Source organism: Pavona decussata, unplaced genomic scaffold, assembly GCF_977016875.1.
Source record: "Pavona decussata unplaced genomic scaffold, jaPavDecu1.1 SCAFFOLD_602, whole genome shotgun sequence".
Taxonomy (NCBI): Eukaryota; Metazoa; Cnidaria; class Anthozoa; order Scleractinia; family Agariciidae; genus Pavona; species Pavona decussata.
In genome coordinates, this window is record NW_028145860.1 from 2,164,702 (window position 1) to 2,185,558 (window position 20,857).

The window sequence follows — 20,857 nt, forward strand, 5'->3', positions numbered from 1 at the left end:
GTGGCTTGAGCCAGAGACGAACTAGTCAGCGGCTAAGGAAATTAAAAAAAACATGGTGGACAGTGAATTCGTTTCAATGTGATGGACTTATCTCGTTAGATGACAGCTTTGATGAAACTCTTCCAGCGTTTTTGTTACGATCAAATTGGTGAGAAATGTTCAATCTTGCTTCGTGGAGAAATTTCAAAGCGATAGTTATCTCATTTCTTGGCTTGTTGCTAAAATTCGTTGATTTAATACATGTTTGATGGAAATACGGCCGTGTAAGTCGGATGTCATAACTTTCACCTCTCACTTGTGGAACAGAAACTGGATTGCGGCCAAATGTTTTAACAGATTTTCACAGATGATGGATTGAACTTTCCACTGATATGTTGAAGAGCCTGTGAATACGAGTCACTTTTGAAATTTATTCCTCTGAATTTGGGCTAAATCGCACGTTGCGATATTAGTGCTCAAAGTAGATAAACTTCGCGCCCTCAGATTTATTACAGTAATAAGAGCTTATGATTGCAATTCATCATATTATAAACGTGAAGGATCATCGATTATAACTAGCGAATTAGGAGGTTTTCAACGATCTGTGTTCTCCAGAAGTAACAGCTGCAAGTCTTGCAAAATTCACGATCTCGTCAGTGGGCTTCGAGCACTGCCTGAATCACAAAATTTTAAGAAAATTAAATTTCCTCATTCGTATTTCATATTTGTTACCTACTTGCCAAGAGAAGTTGTTGGAAGAGTTATCAGCGAAATCTATTTCTTAGATAAAAATTAAGTATGAGGTTCTTAGGGAGAGTCGCTCTTAAAATCAACTTGTACCGCATAATAAACAGCACCAAAGGAAAGTACTGCTCACACTTTAGGATTTCATCCACGAACAGGCTAAAAAGTTAGAACTACCTTGTACAGCATAATATATAAACAGCACCACAGGAAAGTATTGCTTAGCAGCTTTCATTTGGATGGTCACACTTTAGGATTTCATCCACAGACTGGAAAGTTAGAACCACCTTGTCCAGCATAATAAACAGCACCACAGGAAAGTGCTGCTCAGTAGCTTTCATTTGAAATTATGCTTTAAGATTTCTTCCACAGACTCAAAAGTTAGAATCACCTTGTACAGCATAATAAACAGCACCACAGGAAAGTGCTGCTCAGTAGCTTTCATTTTGAATGCCTTAAGATTTCTTCCGCAGACTCAAAAGTTAGAACCACCTTGTACAGCATAATAAACAGCACCACTAAAAGAAAATGCCTTAGCTATAAGAGAAAGACTGAGTTCTTTCTCAGAAAATAGAGCACTATCAGACCTTTTTATAAGTCAAATTAGAAGATATTTCACAATAGATGTAATGCTATTCATAGTAACCCTGATGCCTTTTATTTTCGCAATGGTTTAATTTTCGCTCATTTTGTGATGGGGAAGAAATTTGCGATAAGTAGAACTGTTGATCATTGACAAGCAAACAAGCTCGAGAGATAAGAAGAAAACCAAAGGGTCAGGGGGGTAATGGCAAAGCAAATGACAAGAAAATTATGTACACCGACAAAATTGAAAACAATACTAAACCGAAACAATGACAGATGACAGATGACTTATTAACTACAAACAAGAACAAACTGGTACAACAGAGTGTGAGAGAAAACAATGGATAAACCTTGGGACATGAGAAATAGGACGGGAAAAGGACAGCAGAAAAAACAATAGCAAAATAACAGAAACAACACTTACATACCCGAGGAAAAACAATAAGAAAAAGACAACAGAGAAACGATATAAAGAATCGTAGAGACACAAGATGAATGTGAAAAAGACAAGTGAACTTAACTACAAAGAAATTTGACAATAAGAGAAAAATTATACAGTTCCAAGAGCAACAGTTGATACAAATGAAAGTGGCCTGAGATAAACTGAAAAACAAGAAGAAATATAAAGCAACGAAAAAAATGTGATGACAAAGAAGTGCAGATGAAAATACTAAACAAGCAAGACCATCGAAAAATTGATAGAAAAACGTTGGGCCAAAAGTGTAGCGAGCCAGAAACAAATCGTGACAGGAAAGCCTAAGATTAAAACTATAGAGTAACAAGGACAAAAAAGACAAAAACAAGAACAGAGAAAGAAGAGGAAGATATGACTAGAAAGTGACAACACAAAGAAATACTGAGAATATTACATGGAGAAACGAGAGCAAAACAAAAACAAGAACAAAGCAGACCAAGAAATGAGAAAAAAAATATGGCAGAAAAAGAAAAAATGTTAGAGAGACAATAGCAGAACATGACAAGAAGAGAGTGCAATCTTCAAGAGAAACGTCAAAAAAACGAAAACAAAGCTAACAAGAAAGAAGAGCAAATGACGACAGAACATATTATAATACCTTACCGGCTAAGGATGGCAAGGAAAATGACAGGATATTGACTATTGCAAACTACAAAAAAGTGGAAGAAAATGAAAACCAAAAATTTGTCTATACAAAAACGATAGTTCTTAAAAAAAATTGAAGAGAAAATGAGACATATAGAACAGAAATAAACAAGAGGAAAAAGAAAGTAACATAATTTAAAAAAAAAATAGAAAAGAAAAAGAAAATGGATGGCAAAACTGATAAACCAAATGGAAACTATAGAGAAACAAGATAAGTTTGACAAACATGAAAAGAAAAGGAAAACAATTTTGTGAAATAAAACTTTTCTAACATGTCCAGTTAGGAAAAAAGGAAGGAAGACTATTGTTTTGGTACAGAAAGACGTGAGCAAAATATAATAGGGATGAGACCTGGATAACATAAAAACTGAAAATGATAAATCCACGGAGAAGTGAGACATGAACATAACAAATAAGAGATAAAGACTGACTGAATTAATGACAAGGCTAGTATTTATGACAGACAACATTACAAAGGCAAGATTATTGGGCAGCTAGGCAAATGTTAGTACAGAACAATTCTGAGATATCTAATAAAAACCTGGAAATCCCAAAAAATTTGACAGAAGAAAGCTACAACCATTTGCAAAAAGATTTAAGAGATCCCTAAGTTTTCAATGTTGTTGGTATTTTGGTATTTTCCTTCAAACCTTTCAGTTTTGGGAAAGGGAGGGTCAGCATTGATGTGAAATGTTTTGTTTTTGCTAAGAGAGTGTATTGTCTAGGAAAGCTTCTGATTTTGATAGGTGTATCAAACATTTTGCAGCTGGTTGTAACAAAACTAATGGAAACATAACAGATGCATAAGAACAGAGAGTAGAAAAAATGACAATGAAACAGAACAAAACACGACAGAATTGAACAAGAAGAGCAAATTTACCGACTGAGAAAAGATACAAATAAGGCGACAAACCGCCAGGGTAAAACATGAGTCAACAGTTATAGAGCTTGAAATGTGAAAGTAAAGCAGTTTGCTAACAAATCAAAATTATAAAAGGTTTTGATTCTACCTCATTTCATTCAGTAATACTAGACATTAACACAATTCCTTTTTGGCTTGATGAGGTGTTCTTCATTTTTATAAATTTACGCCTATAACTCAACTTGCGTAAAACGAATTGTGACCACTGCAAAAAAAAAAAAAAAAGGCATAAGGGTTATTTAATGATGTCGGATTGAAGTCTTATTAAGCTTATGAAACAAGACCAATGGTGGCCGGGGGTAATCCATTGTAATCCATTCTCAATTGTTTTTTTTTTTTTGTCTTTCTAAATTACCAAAAAGAAAAACCTGTTTTCTTCCGGAATTGGATTTTGTTTACTTTTCATTAGGGAGGGGGTATTATTCGAAGGAGGGTGGGCAATTGAGAAAATACAGGTTTTATATGAAAGCTATTTCATTTCACCTAATGGTCTTGTCAGCTGAGCTTACTGAAAGCTTTGATCCGACATCACAAATTAACGAAGGGAACTTAAGCAATGACGGCAATGGCAATGCCACAAAACAATAGATCTAATGATCAGGAACAATCAACATGTAAGCGCATAGGTACAAATTCTAGGTTCTGTGGAGAATGTGAGAACATGACGGTGACTTCCATTCTTCTTGCCGTTCCTACTAATGATTATTCAGTTCTTGAAAAGGTTAAAATAATCACAAATTTGTACCATAAATCTGTACTTTCATTTGCCGTTGCATCATTGTCCTGGTTGCTTAAGATTCCTAATGATAAGTATGGGGCCTGGTTAATTGAAAGCACATTAGCATTATCTAAAGTTCAAAACATATCTTTTATAGATTTAATTTTGAGAGATTAGATTTTAACTTGGCTTTAATTCCTGGATAAACTAAATGATGCTTTGTTGACTGGGCTCTGAAGGTGGATGGCACTTAAGTTTGTAGCGCTTTCCAGCACTTAATACTTTGACAGATTAATACTACCACTCTCTATCAGTTGATACAATAATAATGGTATCAAACAAATGTCTAAGCATTGGTGAATAAGTTACAGTTCTCTTCTCGACATAATAGGTTACCATAGCAACAATATAACCTTTTAAGAACACCCTTAATTTTAGCTTTAAGTGGTTATAACTCAAAAGCTAGCTTGATGACCTCATTTTTATTATGGAACTGTGATAAGCATGTTTAGATATAACTTTTTGCAAAGTAGGAAGAGGTTAAGAGCTGTCTTAAATTTTCAAAAATTTCATGTGGCTCTTAACCCCATCCTACAATTAATTTTTTTTTTCAAACTTTCCAAAACATTGAACCTGAATTTGCTAGTTACAGTTCCATAATAAAAATCGGGGTCACCAATCTCGTTTCTGAGTTGTAACTACTTGAAAGTTGAAATAAGGGTGCTTTTAACAGGCTATACTGTTACTGTCATTACCTATCATGCCAAGAAAACGACCATAACTTGTTAACCAATGATTCGGCATTTATTTGATACCATTATTGCTGCATCAACTGATAAAGAGTGGTACTATTGATCTTTTAAAGTATTAGTGTTTAAAAGTGCTGGAACTGGTGTCAGCCATTTTCATCCTAGCCCTAAAAAAGTGCGTTTTTAAGAGTTTTCAGTTTCTGAAAAATTAAATACTTTTGGGAGTGAAAGTCACAAAATAGCATTCTGATTAGTTGTGCGGATCTAAATGGAAACAATTCAACTTTTTCAAAACTTTTGGCTGGAAATGTAATAATAAAGTAGTCAGAGGCAGCAAAAAGACGAGTCAAAAAAGTCTTTTGGCGGGAAAAATATTTTGCTTTTACAATTCACGAGTCAAAAATATTCTAAGTCTTTTGGCGGGAAAATTTTTCGCTTTTATATGAGTTGAAGTAAAAACGCGCTTTTAAAGGGGGCTTGATAACTAGTAATTTTGCAGGCTATTTCTTTTACACATTTTTGCCTTTGCTAAGAAAAAAAGTGCTGTGCTTTTGATGGGGGTGTTCTAGTATGGAGTCAAAAAAAAAAAAACTAAGTCTTTTGGCGGGAAAAATCCGTGCAGGTTTTACACGGATTTAGCCCTTCAAAAGCTAAGTTATATTTTGATTTTGTGCTAGACCCCGTGTTAAAAGCGCAGGACTTTTTTTCTTCTCGGCAACCACTCCTAGGCAAAAAAAAGTAAAAGAGATAGCCTACAAAATGACTAGTTACCAGGCCCCTTTTTAAAAGGGCAAGTTTTTTCATTTATTATTATTGTAATGAATGCAAGACAAATAAAGTAGAACAATAAAATAGTTTTGAATTCTTTATTGACTAATTGATATTAACTATAAGTTATTGTTACTAATTAACTAAATAAGAACTAATTGCTACTTACAAAGTTGTAAAGAATAAATCTGATGGTGAAAGTAAATAAACTACTTTGGTTGACAAAAAATATTGTGTGAAACGAATTACTGAAGTCAAAAACTAAGTTTCTTTGCTTTGAAATGTTAGCGGAAAACAAGCGTAAATCGGTTTCAACGAAATGCTAAGTCTTGATTCTTAGAGTCAAATCACAGTTAAGACAAGTTTGCAATTTTTCAGCCGCTTCGAAAGTGATTGGAAGCATGTCGTGAAATACAGTGTTTGTGTAGAAATCGAACAGTACATAAAAATTTTCTGAGTTTGCCAATTGCCGACTTCCTAATACAAACACTGTATTTCACGGAATGTTTCAGCCAGTTTCAAAACGATGGAAAGAATACTAACATGTCTGACTAGAAAACGATTGAACAACCGAAGCGTAATTGAAAAATATGAGTGCACGATACAAGACTCAGTCTTCTTTTGCATGTAAATAACGTGTCTGGATTAGCTGCCAAAAAATAGTAAATTGTTTTCAAACGCCATTCATTCAAGCATTTATTGGAATTTCAAGGTTTGAAATTTTGACTTTTTTTTTTATGAGAGACAATTGTTTAGGGTAAAATTCACCGAAAGATAAATCAGACTGGTCCCGATTGTTCAAAGAACGGATAACTTTATCCAGTGGATCCGTCACCATCCAACGGATAAAACGTATTGGTTGGAATACATTTTATCAGCTAGATAGGATTTATCCAGTGAATTAAGATACCCGCTCTTTGAACAACCGGGGCCTATGCCGTGAAAATTTGCATCGTGCACTCATACTCAGGATAATCGTGAATGTTTTGTTCAAGTAACGATCACTTAAAACAAGAAGTTCCATCATAAAAGGCATCTCAAATTCTAGAACTCAATGGCTTGTTCAGTTCCAATTGTTATGAAATCTAATATTTGTTAGTCAGCTGAAATTATGTTTAAGATTGCTTTTGGTAAACACTTGCTGAAATCTTGTCAGTTTTGTTTGAATGTTTATTGGAATTTGTCATCGACCCTTTGATATATTTTTTTTTTAATTCTACAATTCAAAAACTTGTTCAGTTCCAACCGATTGTCATGAAATGTAATGTTTCTAACTCATCAAAATTATGTTTAAGATTGTTTTTGGTGGACACTTGCTGAAATCTTATATTTTGTTGGAATTTGTTACCGACCCTAGCTGTTTTTTTAAATTCTAGAATTCAAACACTTGCTCAGTTCCAATTGTCGTGAAATCTTATGTTTCTAACTCAGCAAAAATGTCAAAAATATGAAGATTGTTTTTGGTGGACACTTGCTGAAACGTTATATTTTGTTTGAATGTTTGTTGCAATTTGTTATCGACCTCATGTTGTTGTTGTTTTTTTTTTTTTTTATTCTAGAATTCAAACACTTGCTCAGTTCCAATTGTCGTGAAATCTCATGTTTCTGAGCAAAAATATGAAGATTGTTTTTGGTGGACACTTGCCAAAATCTTACATTTTGTTTGAATGTTTGTTGGAATTTGATACCGACCCTAGGTGTCTTTTTTTAAACTTGAGGTAATTTAAACAACTTTTATAATGGAACTTTCTGTTTAGTCCGAGAGCTCTCTAAAACAGTATATTTTCTACCTTATAATTTGCCCAGAAAGTCCAGCGATGTTCAGTCTTTCTCTTATCCTGCTTGCTTGTGTATTTTTTCCGGCTTGCGGATGAAGCGATTTGTCCTTCATCTTGTGTTTCAGTCCAACTTGAGATTGACAGCTAAAAGAAAAGGAACTTGACATTAATTTCATGTAGCGCCACAACAGCATCTATAATGAACTAAATAATTTGGTTTGGAAAAGCATGTAATATGTGTATCTTGGTAACTATTTCTGGAATCGTAAAATTAATAATACGGAACTACTTACAATTTCTTCAATCCAGTTAAGCCAATTTTTAGTGTCAAGAAAAAGTACGGGAAAGTACAGTTTTTATAATGTTATAAGTTTACGGATATTTTTGAATTTCTTTGCGATTAACAAGGACAACTGGACAAGGCTATTTCGGTAGAGAAGCTCATTGATTCTCCAGTTTGATTTAAGATTACTCGACTATATTTAATTTAAAACCCTGAGTATTTGCCGCGAATGTTGTTTGTCCGCTTGTAAATTTTTGCACAATTTGCGCGCACGCACGACCTATGTTGTCATTGGTTACGAAAGCCAAGACGACACGAACTAATTAATAAAACATCAGGCTCACAACCTATTTCTAGTGAATTTTGACTAGACTCTTCCAAGCAATTCCGAGGTGGTCTTGTGGTAAAAGCTTACGCCTTGAATAGAAGAACGACGGCCTTATCTCTGCCGTCGTTAATTTAAGTAGCTTTGGAGGGGCTTGGTTCAAGCCCCGAGGCAAACTGCAAATTTTACTTTTTTTTTGGTTTTTACTCGTTCAGCGAATTTCTGAGCCAAAATTTACAATTTTATGTACAATTTTTTATCAGAGATTTTTTCAATAGCGAAGGCTAACAGGTTAAAATTCGAGCTCTACGCAACTGCTACAAGCCTACTGAAGGTTTCTTTCCATTAATGTTTGCCGTTATTACAATTTTCTCTTTTCCCGAAAAAGATTAAGTATTTCATGCAAAAAAGTGTTTGCCACTCAACTGGATAAATTTTAAAATTCCTTGTTGGATATCACAGAATAGCGCAGATTGTTTACGATGATTGTCGGCTCGAATTCTTCAAGACTATCTCACTCGAATGAATTATTTTCTGAAGACCTATTCATCAATTTCTAGGTAATGGTAAGTACAAAATTGTGTTTCGGCGCACACACTTTTGATGTGCAGATCGATGAAAGCTGTGACGATAATGTTGCCAAATTCTTTATACATAGTCTTTCCCAGATTACAGATAAGAAATATTTTGTTTTCCGTGCTCTAGCCTCGCAAAATCCTTATTTCAATCGTAAATGGGCCAAATTCTAGGTGAGATTTTTTAGATACGTACAGAGATTCCAATCTATACCATAAGTCACTGTTATTTTTTTTTTGGAAACTGGTTACTTGTTAAGGAGGCTCGCAGCAGTTTTTCTCACCTGCGAGTAGATCTTGTGGAATCAAATTTCGCATAGAAGACCGCTTTGATTTCCTTCATACTACACCACCTTTTCGATCTGTGGACAAAGTTTTTTTTTTCTATAGGTTTCCAAGCAATAACTATTACCATAGCAACGTTCACGCACAGCCCCCCAATTTAATATGATGTCGAAATCTAGCAAGACACTCTAAAACAAAACTCTAGCGATTTGAACTGCCCAATCTATACAATTTGGAGGCGAACTTGAAAAAAATCCGTGAGAGAGTTTTCAGGTAAATCAAGAATCAATCCTTAATGGCTGACTTTGGTTATTTCGGCATTTTTCGTCAATATCTCAAGAAAAATAAAACATACAACTTCCTCTTTTTTGTACAAAGATCTCTTGTCATAGGAAATCATGCGAAACGTACATTGAGCCTCTAACTGGCTGCGATTTCAAAAAATTCATGTTTGAAAAGCTGCTTAAAATTAAACCAAAATCAGTCAAACAGCTGGTAATTTGCATAAATGGAACTATTTAAAAAATGTTCTTACAGATTTTTCTTAAAAAATAGAACGCCGTTAGAACAATTATTTTGTGACTTTCGAGAAAGTTAAGGCTTAAGAGGAATTGCTGGTGTTAGAAAAGAAGGCTGAAACTAGGTGAAGTTTTAGCCGCTGTGGTGTAGTATGAAGAAAATTGAAGCTTGCCTTCTATGAGAAATTTTGATTAAAAAAAGATCCACTCCCAGATCAGAAAAACTGTTGCTAGCCTCTTTAAGTTATTAATTGTATGATTACTATATTCTGAGTCACAGACAAAAGTTAAATTCTTAGACTCAAAACTTCAATTTGGTAAATTTGTATAAATTCTGGTACATGCAATTGACCCACACACTATTCGAAAGTTAAGCCGCCGTTACACGTTGAAACTTTTAGCTGAAACTTGTGTGCAACGGTTTACGAGACCAGTTTCACGAAGTGGTGTTACATGGTCAAACTCTTGTTTTATCACCACTGCGACCGTTGTGGGTCGTTGCAGAAGTACAAAGTGGTTCTACTTTTCGTGAAACTTGTCTCGCAACGGAAGTTCGAAGAAGTTTCACGAAACCAACCCTGTTACACGGTGCAACACCTGCTGAACCTCGTTTCGCATCGCCGTTGCAAACAAGTTTCAGCTAAAAGTTTCAAGTGTCCTTTAGTTTTTCAAACGTGATTTCTTCATGTTAAGACTGTGATATTTTAAATAAAGATGCTACTTTTTTACAATGTTTTGTCCAAATAGAATATTAAGGTATCAACTCTAAAAACAAAATCGAAACAAACTGCTCCATTTACGCCCAAGATTAGGTTACGATATGATCAATTTGGCATAGATAACAGATTTTAGTTTCGACGCTTTCATTATGGTCATTATTTTGCTTAAAGTTTTTTTTTTTTTAAGGAAAACAGAAGCAGACCGAAACCGGCGCGAAATTGTTAAGTAAACACCTTTAAAATATGAAATAGCTTGAATTACAGTCTTGGATGAAGTCTTAAAATGATTGAGTTTAATTCAAAAACTGGCTGGCATGATTCGGATCATTTGATCAAAAAATCTACCAATCCCCAATATCCGTTGTTTCATTGTTTGATCGAAGACAATAAAACTCTAGTCGAGTCTACCAAGTTTTGAATTGGTGAAACAATTAGGAGATTTGGTCAGCCTCTGTTTTTTGAGGAAATTTATATCATTTTAAAGTTCTTACCTTTGAAGAATATCCTTTCTTTTAGCGGATTCCAGCTTCTCTTGCATTCCATTTTTTGGTTTCCCGTTTTCAGTAATTTACTGAAATACTCTCCTGGAATAAAAAAAATCAACTTAAGCCGCCGTTACACTTTGAAACCTTAAGCTGAAACTTGTGTGCAACAGCGAACGAGACCAGTTTCACGAAGTGGTGTTACACGGTGAAACTCGGGTTTTTTCACCACTGTGACCGTTGCGAGCCGTTGCAGAAGTAGAAAGCAGTTCTACTTTTCGTGAAACTTGTCTCGCAACGGAAGTTCGAAAAAGTTTCACGAAACCGACCATCTTACACGGTGCAACGCCTGCTGAAACTTGTTTCGGAGCGCCGTTGCACACAAGTTTCAGCTAAAAGTTTCAACGTGTAACGGCGGCTTTAATGTTTTGCAGGAAATGCTATATTACTGGAGAAATAAAAGGGCCAAAACATCAATTTAACCTAACAGAGATACGGCGTAAAATCGCGCGAACCGGATATAAAACCTGGAGGAAACATTTGTTTTTATCTCGAAAAATTCCGTGGTGATCTACCTTGACTTTTTCAATGCATGCAACACTTATTTTTGCCTTTTCCAATAAAGCAATTGAAACGGTAGTTCACACCGACCCAAAAACTGAAATTTGTTGCTATGGTAACAGCTATGACATTACCATGACCTTAAAAGTATTGCCCAACAACAGAGAAAAAATATATTTATAGTTTTCCAATTCAGATACAATGTTTTGTAACCTTTCATCATTTCACAAACCCTACCATAATGAAAAACCGTCACGAGCCCCCTTAACCTAAGCCCCAATACAGTGATTAGCATCTCATTTCTCCTTACAAAATCACCACTTAACCCAACATGCAGGTTACGAGAATAAATAGAGTGATCACCAAAGAAAAAATGTCTTGATATTCAAACAAACTTGTTTGAGAATTGAATTCTCCCAACTAGTGACAGATGAAAGATAAGGAGAACGTCAAGGAGAATATGCATGTTGATATCGGACCTGAAAGTTAAACCGGCAGCGGATTTATTGTATGAAGACGAAGTTCTTACCTTTGCAGTAACTCCAGCTTGTTCCCTCGGTTTCTGCCTTCACATTTTCACTTGCAATTTACTGAGTTTGGGGGTCTGAAAATACAAATTATCATATTTATTCATTAATTCTGCAGCACAAGTTAAGCTAAATGTTTACGGCATACTTCAAATCGTGAAAATGTCAATTTTAACTAAGGCATTAGCAAAGGACGGTAAATTTTGTACACAACGGAACAATTTGTACGTAAAACTAAGAAAGTTCTAATCGCTTTGAGTAAAGTCGAAGAGTTTCAATCGACGTTTTTACCAAGCAGAAAGCCAACGCACGTGTTTATCTGAACAACATATCCCTGGTTTGTTTACAACGTCCACACAAACTTTATAAGTAATATTTGAAAAATAGGGCTTACCTTTAGCGTGTACTTCTTTCTATGCTTCAAGCCTTCGCATTTCATCATTTTTCTTCGTTAAGGAGAACCGTCAAACCGCTCCTTTCCAACGGGTTCTTACAAGTCCGAGAACTACGTGTGAAGTTAGTTATGAATATGGATTAGAAACTGAAACCAATCACTGACAATGACATTTGCTCGCACCCGAAGAAAGAAACATACTGCACGTGCGCATGCAATATGGAGAAGATTTTAGGGCATAAAACGAAGAGCACCTTTTGCCTAGTGTGAAAATGGTAGTAAAAGAATATCTCGTCCACACAAATCCGTTTCCTTTTGTAAAGCCGATGAAAACGGTAACCGATTGAACAGGGCCCGCGGAGCTGTTTTTGGAGTGGGTGGAGAAGGGGGGGGGGGGGGGGGGGGCAAAAGCGAACGCGTTAGCGTGAGCGAACTAGGAGGTCCCCCGGAAAAATTTAAAACTTAAATCTTCTGAAATGCATCTGAAACTGTCAATGCTGATGTAAATTTTTCATTGTGTCACCTGAAATATGTTTTCTTTTCTTTTGAAGTAACGAGTCAATGCTCCGGTCTGGCCCTTACATTTGATCAATACAGCCGATCTTTGTATGAGTGAATGAATCAAGTACTTGACTGAGCTAAACTCAATACTCGCTCTTCTTTATACTTTGCATCAAAGTAACTGATAGTCACCCGGGCCTTTTTAAGTCTGATTCATTGAAGGTACCGTTTCCTTTACGATTATCGTTACAAGCTACAAAATTCATTGGCAACAGCTATGACGCAAAGTTTGTCTGTTCTCTGTTTGTGAGATTGCTCAGATCTTTACATGTGTCATTGTCGACCGAAGCCACGTTGTCATTCTTTGAGCAGCCCCACCCCTCTCCGCGGTCCCTAGCCAAAACCCCCATTTCAGTGTGTAAACCCACATATGACTAAAATGCGCGAATACCGGTCAACTCGCCTACGTGCAAACTCGCCTATGCCAACTCGCCTACGCCTACTGGTTAACTCGCCTACGTAGGCGAATTTAGAACATAGCACGCTTGTTTAGGTTTATGGATTAAAGAACGAGTTAGATAGAACATAAAGTTATTTAAAAGGCATACATAACTTGAGTGAACTCGCCTATGTCAGGAAGAGAAGTCGCCTACGTAGGCGAGCTGACAAGTCGTAGGCGAGTTTGTTCGTAGGCGAGTTGACCGGATACCAAATGCGCATCTGATAATATGTCACCCGGTGATTTGCGCGCGCTGCATACGAGATGGCTCCTCCGAGTGAGACGCTCCGTTTTGGCTAAAAGATTGCGTGACAAGCCAAAAGAGCGTCTGCGAGGGAGGCTAGACATGATGTGGCATCAAGGTGCGTAGCACCACGCGAGCGTTGCGTGACGACACTAAGAACGGCTGCGTAGGAGACTACGTAGCGCCGAGTTGGCTAGCCACTTGCGCGCGTCGTTGGTTTCCCCGAGGCGAATGTCATTGAATGTTCTAGTGGAGGCAGGCAGAGGTAAAAGGGAAGGGTTTAGCTCAGTACAAGACTCCAACTTGTGTTCCGCTAAATCTTGATGGACATAAAGCCAGTCAAATGCTATCGCTGTATATATCCCCTTACCCCCATTTTTATTTCTTTCTAGTCCAATACCTCACTCTGGTCATGATTTGGTCGGGGTGGGGCTGAGGAGAATGGTGGTTTTCTTCTCCACACTCCATCGGCCTACACACTTTTTTCTTCAAATTTATTGGTCAACTTCAGTAGTATTACATGTAAAGCCTTCAAAAGAAGGGGTTTTTTTGCCTCCTAATCTACCAGCCACTGCACTAACCCATCTTGATGTTTGAGGTGGGGTTGGGGGTAGGGGGAGGGGTTAGGAGGGTTCTGGCTGGGAGGGGTGCGGCTTTGGGGCCATCTGGAAAGAAACAACAAACTCACTCTAAATACAACCGTCTGCGCTGCACGTTTCATTTGAAGTAAGTTACTGACTCTTGTATTGTGTAAGCGAAGAACTGACACTCAAAATGTAAAAAGGTTGTTACCAGCGTTCCTAAGGGGGTAGGAATGTCGACCCACACAAAAATTAATAAAAAATAGATAGCGGTATATCAAACGTTTGCAGATAAAATTAAAAGTGTTTGGGACCAAATCTATTTGTGGATTGGATCAAGGTAGAAAACGCAAACAAGGAATTTTAAAACTCCTCTCTCCCAGCCCTCCCCACCCCACATCCCCACCGCCTAGCTCTCCCCAAGCTCCAATAGCCATTTCAACCAAAATGGCCCCTTGTGTCTGAAAACGTTTTTGAAGACGGTGGAAGATGAAGGTAAGGCCTTTGGTTTAAAAAGACTACTTCATTTCAAGTAAATAATAGGTTTGTTAATTTTAAACGTGCTGTTTCATAGCACAATGACATAAAATTGCCAGTCTTTTGTTTATTATGCAAATTAATGTATAACCCATTATGACCCTCCAAGGAAAGACTTGCAAATTGTTTCCTCGCAACAAAATCTAATTTATGTTGTTGAATTTCAACCTAGTTTCTAAGGTTTTCTTGGCATCTTAACTGGTGACAGGCGCAAGACCCTTTAAAATAGCAGATCATACGACCATAAAATCGCTAATTGTCTCAAAGGAATTGCAATTAATATTGTAGTAGGATCAAGTGATCCTGACAGAGTCTCCTCTTATCCTCGCTTTTGAATATGTACACCTTGACCTATATATCTGTGAGACCAATTGATGTGAATATACACTATTGGCTTAGGATTGAAGTTTGGAATAAATCAAAATAAATTATTAAAAAAGCTATATTGCCAAATAAACAAAAACCTCAAAATCAGTAAATTATAAATTTTGCATGATTCAGATTTGAATTAGAAAAGTCAAAACCGACATTTTAACTTTGGTATATGACAAAATATACAAGAACAAGAGGCTAGAGCTAGCCTTTACACAGCTTGGGACTGGGGCCCCGACTGGGGTAACTGTGGAAATTCGCAACTTGAAAAAGATTTTGAATGCCAACCATTTCTAGACTTCTGGCCATTGCACAAGCAATAAGAAATACCTTAATATTTGTGTGGAAACAATAAAATCCCTGTAAAATAAACATGGCTTTGGTGAAGTGACTTGAAAACATATGACCAAATTGTGCCCAAAAGTTAGTGTTTAAAGGCTACGGAAGTTTCATTGATTTTCTCTTTTGCTATCACCCTGAGAAGACATTAATTTTGTTCCCCTTTTTTTCTCAGAGAAAAAGTTCTTTCTCAAGATTGCTCTACAGAGTACCCTGCTATTAGAGGTTTCTTTCTGACAAATCGTTTAGCATGTACAAAGTCGCCGTAACTACGTGAAATACTAGAGACGTGAGCGACTTCGTACATGCTAAAAGATTTTCCAGAAAGAAACCTCTGCTAGCAGGGTAGCTACAGAGAAAACCAACAAGGTTTTTGTGATGCCAGACCTTAACTTCTGGGCATATTTTGTCAACACTGTTTTTTTTTTTATCTTCGTTCCATGAACCTTTACTACAAACACTGCATGCCAAGTTTTCCATTTCGTAAACCAAATACAATTATATATATTTATATTTTTTTCATTTTTGTGTAATTGATCTTCCATGAATTATTAATACCAGTTTGAGATTTTGGCATTGGGTATTCTAATTCAAATCAGGATCTTGCAAAATGTACCATTTACTGATTTATGGTAGCCATGGCAACATCATTTTTACTCAAACATTTTCCCAAATAATTTATCACAAACTTCTATCCAAACCCAACAACTGGCAAAAATATTAATTTCCCATCGATTAGTAACAGATAATATACTGCGTAATAGCCAGTCAAAAGTAGTGAGGCCTGGTCCCTCAAAAACTGTTTCAAAACACTGTACATAATATTCCCTTTGTTATAGAGTCCAAAACATCTTATTCTCAGCGTCTCTCTTTTTCCTGTCCCCTTTTAGTGACAGATCTGAGATGAAAGGAGAGACCCTGAACAAATTCAAATACACAAACCAACAAATTAAACCATTAGAGATCTGCCATTGCAACATTTATTTAAATATTTAACAACTTTTTATGCTTAAGGTTACATTCAGTGAATTTTGCATTCACTACAGAACCAAGCACACTCAAAATGGATAAAAAATGCATTGATATCCTACATGCACCACAGTGGGACACGTAAACCCTAAAAACCACTGATTGGCAAAAATAGGGACCGTGTACCCCCGACCAGTGCTATGGTGCTACCTTTGGGGTTTTAAGGTTATAATCTAAGCAACAAAAATGAAAGATAAATTAAAGAATAATATTTACACAAAACCAAGGTGAAAATTAAAAAAAATTATATGAAGCTGTGCGTGGCAAGGCTGACCGTAGAATGTCACAAGTTCCTCAACTGTCTTTTTTTATGAACGCGCTAACTATCAGCCTTTGCATACTACACTAGTACTCAGTTCTCTGTTCTGTATCGGCAAAATATTAATTTGTGTCGATGCCAATTACCACAAATTACATTTTCCATTACTTAATATGTCTGTCATTATGATACTAGAAAAAAATATATATTTTCAGCTCACTTGAAACTTCTGTATCCCTTCTTGCATTAGTAGGTTATTGCTTGTTGTTAGAGCTTAAGCTTAGCAGTTAATATTATCAAAAAGAATTCAGATGTTCCAAGTCAAGCTGTTTAAAAACACTACCTCTTTTTCAATGAATTATAATTCATAATTTTATCTATCTTCAAGCAGATCCAATGATGGAAAGTCTTGCCACCTATTGTTCTTTGATTCTATTTGCAGTGATGTACCAGTTTTTTCATGCGATCATCCAAAATTCTGGCATGAAAGGATTTAGGAAACTGAAAATCTAGGGTATGATTGATTTGGGTTGCTTCTTTTACCAAACACTTTAAACTTTAAGATATAATGGTGCTTTAGGTGAGTGGTCAGCACACTGGACATTGACCTGAAGATCAATAGCTCAAACTCTGGCCGCAGCCATTATGCTGTATCTTCAAACAAGGCATTTACTCCACATTCTCTCACTCCACCCAGGTGTACAAAATGGGTTCATGTGAGCTGTCAGGGACACCTAAAAAAATGCTGGGGGTAACCCTGTGAAGGACAATCACTCCCATCCAGGGGGTGGGGGAGGAACACTAATGCTCCTACTAGGAAACCCAAAACCAAATACAAGCCTGATGGACCACAAGGCTCCTGACTGACACTAATGAAACAGACTTGAATGATTAGAGGCCTACCTAATATGCCAATGTTAAATTTGAAGACTTGAAATCTTTTCTCCGGTAAATTTGACATGTAAAAACCTGAGCTCAAGAAAATGCTGAGACTATCCTAGGGGTATCATGAATAAGAAATGCTATTAAAACTTATTTTTACATGACCTCATGAATGTAATCCTAGCTGTAGGGGCAGTTAAATTATGTCCTCATGTTCAAGGTCTCACACTTCCTTGAGCAACAGGCAAATACATTGTCAGTCAATTTGAATCAATTCCTAGATGACGCTTTGGCAATTTGCCATAAATATTTCCTGAAATTTTGAGGTTAATTTAAATGGAATGGTAAGTCTGTTCCAATCTTGTACTTCAGGGGGCTAGCAGCTCACCAGGCTGGCAAAATGTCTCATATTTCTGTTTTATAGAATTGAGTATGAGTATAACTGCTCCCCTTCCCCTGGAGGCATTCAAGTTCATTGCTGGCAATAAAACCCTTAATACCCTTAATTTTGTTTTGTTTAGATCTCCCAAACAGTTCAAACATGGCCCCATCTGTACTCATGAGTGGAGTGGGGCAATGTGGAGGAAGTGTTTCTTGTCAGAAATCACACATTATAAGGGCAAAGACCAAGGTTTGATGCAGAGAACTCCTTATCTAAGTCTTGCTTGCTAACCACTGCAACACCTCACCTGTTACTAATTACAATGTAAAAGAACTTTTTATCTAAAGTAGTCTTGAAGGTAATGTCAAATTGAAGATTCCCTTGTCCTCCATTTGGGTTGTGTCTTTGGGTCATGTACCTGCAGGTCTCCATTTCTCACTCAGATCCTGATGGAAACACAAACATTAAAATTAATAGACAACTAAATAAACAAGTTAACAGCTCAGTAAGAAAGACAATGATAGTTGGAATTGATATAATTATTCTATGAATGCACATTGGATATGAGATGATAGATAGCCAATGGGGTGCGTAGCACCAATTTGGCTATAATTATCTTATATTATATCCAACATGCATCGGTGGAATAATTGTTTTATTAAAAACAATCACGAAATATTGCTAGATCTTGCTAATTTTGCTTTGCAAGAAAAACCCGAAGACAATTTAGTTGCTGCTATTTCTTAAACATGGTATAATGGCTCATATACCATGGCGGCTAAGACAATCAAATGCCTGGAATTGCATTACACAATAATCCAGTTTGTAATAAAATGACTTATTCTAAACAACATTTCAGTTGTTGAGAATTGTTTTCAGACATTCTGCTCATTCACCAATATCATTAGACAAAACATGTCAGATTGTTGATATGATTACTTAACATCAGGTCCTCATTTTGCTGGTTTGCACCGCTGTTTCCAGACCTAAAGGAGTTATGAGACATTTTTAATATTTAATTTATAGTAGCTCTGCAATTCTCGGTTTTCACGTGACGTCACCAAATTCTAGAATTCAAAACTGGGAGGCCTACAAAATTTTTACCTTCATTCAAGGAAAGATTACCTAAAAATATGTCTGTTCACAATTTCTTAGCTCGATGTCGTGCTTCCTTTTGAAAATAGAACAGTTTCAATTTCCGAGTTTCCATCGTGCGTGACATAAGGAGGACGGCCGTGACAGAGCTTTTCTGTATCTTAAAAATGACTCTTCGCGTGATTTTCAGCATTCTAAACAATATAAGTTTGAGGAGAAATATTAATCTAAACATTCAAAAATTCACAAGGGCAAACAAACCTCTTTTCAGGCAAAAGTGAACTCCAGATGTTTTTTCGTATTTCCGGCCGCCATGTTTGTGCCCCTCAGAGGGACACAAACATGGCGTCTCCATACTAAGCTCTATAAATTTATTTGGAACATTTTGTCAAATAACCCGAGTACGGAATACCGCACAGACCTGACACTTGGACAGATGCCTTATTTATTTATCCTCTATACCATGTCAATTTCTTGACTTCATTCATGGAATGGTTTCGATTTTTTTTTCAATGGCGTGACAGTGAAAACCGAGAATAGTAGAGTTTTCCATACCTTACTGTTACTTCGTCCTTGTTTTGTTTTGTTTCCTGATAGGCAGATCTCAGTGTCATGATGCTTGGCCACCTGTGATGAAACAAAGAACAGACTTCATGTGATGTAGGATATGTAATCTGGTACTAAATTAAAACAACAGAATTTTAAGGATACTTATAAACAGCCTCCATTAATGTATTACTTACAGTTATTATAATTCTGTAATAACTCCATATATCCATATCTCCCTTCAATTTACTGACAACAACAACAATTTATTTGTACCAAAAAAAAGAAAGAAATTGTAATTAATTCCTTTTGATTTGAACAAGAAAGTAATAGTAGCTGAGCAGCCAAAATAAATATGACGAGCTACACTGGTCGGGTGCCACCTCAAGGTTTACATTTAATTTGTTTGGTCAGGTGAAAATAATAATAAATAAATGAAAAAGTGTGACAAGTACATACAACTGAAGATTATGGTGCTTTTTCAAGATGCAACCTTGGACCATTTGCAAGCTTTGTTTTTCATTTTTTCCCTGTGTTTCTCTTTAATCTGAGATCAAATTAAACATTGCTCAGACTTCTAAGTCTTGGAAGTGTAATTTATTATTTGAGCAGTTTGATCTTATGTTGCTTGATGTAGAAATGTCCAGATGGTAGACTGCCTTTAGAAAATTAGTCACAAGACATTTAAAAGTACAATTAACAAGTTGACTCCAACAGTCTTTTATGGTAAGGCTGTTTATAATAAGGAGAAATTAAGGATAAAAGATTTAAGAACAGAATGCTAAGAAATTAACTAAAATTATTCACCTCTGTTTCTCTGAGAGACACCAGTGTTGTTAATAGTATACAATTAGTTGTGTTGAACCAGGCTTTAAATTCCTTTCAGGTGATCCTAGGAACAAGGGTGTCACACTCAGGGTACTTCAAGCTGTGGGAGTGATCAGCAGCTTGTAGAATGAACTTTTGACTTCTCAACTTGGACATCAGGAAGTGGATCTCCCCTAAATGCATAAAAAAATCTCAAGAGTGCAAGTGTTTAAGTGTTTTTCTGTGTTAATGAATAAACAAATTTATCAGTTTCAATGACGTTCGATCAGCAGTTTGCTTCACAACCTAACACTCGCAGTTACTGTAATAATTTTAAGTAATAATAAGCAAATTCATAATCAAATTAACTGACAGTCCAGGTACAGTAATTTACTGAAATTTAATACTTCCTCTCTCCTTCATTCCTCTGTGTCCACTACATCCGCTAGCTTCTCTTCTCTCTCCACTGTTCCTCTGTCCACTGTCCTTCTGTGTCCTCAATTTTTCTGTGCCTTCTGTTCCTTTTGCTTTTTCTTCCTCTGTGTCTTTTGTTTCCTTCAGTCTTCAGTTGTTTTGTGCCTTGTGTGCCTTCTGTTTCTGTGCATTCTGTTCCTTTGTGCCTTCTGTTTCTTTGTGTCTTCTGTTCCTGTGTCTTCTGTTCCTTTGTGCCTTCTGTTCCTGTGTCTTCTGTTCCTGTGTCTTCTGTTCCTTTGTGCCTTCTGTTCCTGTGTCTTCTGTTCCTGTGTCTTCAG

At 36.4% G+C, this 20,857-nt stretch overlaps 4 long non-coding RNA genes across 4 annotated transcripts in view; 2 read left to right on the forward strand and 2 right to left on the reverse strand.

Annotated features, from left to right (window-relative positions):
* The window catches only part of LOC146449336 (uncharacterized), a 102,856-nt gene that overhangs the window by 8,291 nt on the left and 73,708 nt on the right, over positions 1–20,857 (forward strand). The gene's annotated exons all lie outside the window — the stretch shown is intronic.
* Positions 7,220–11,712, reverse strand: LOC146449338 (uncharacterized). Its single transcript, XR_014860614.1, has 3 exons — positions 11,641–11,712; positions 10,560–10,652; positions 7,220–7,507 (listed from the first exon to the last, which is right to left on the reverse strand). It is a non-coding gene; the product is annotated as an uncharacterized LOC146449338 (long non-coding RNA).
* LOC146449339 (uncharacterized) lies at positions 16,061–20,242 on the reverse strand. Its single transcript, XR_014860567.1, has 3 exons — positions 20,106–20,242; positions 19,308–19,379; positions 16,061–18,103 (listed from the first exon to the last, which is right to left on the reverse strand). It is a non-coding gene; the product is annotated as an uncharacterized LOC146449339 (long non-coding RNA).
* LOC146449340 (uncharacterized) lies at positions 18,525–20,310 on the forward strand. Its single transcript, XR_014860568.1, has 3 exons — positions 18,525–18,700; positions 19,288–19,429; positions 20,185–20,310. It is a non-coding gene; the product is annotated as an uncharacterized LOC146449340 (long non-coding RNA).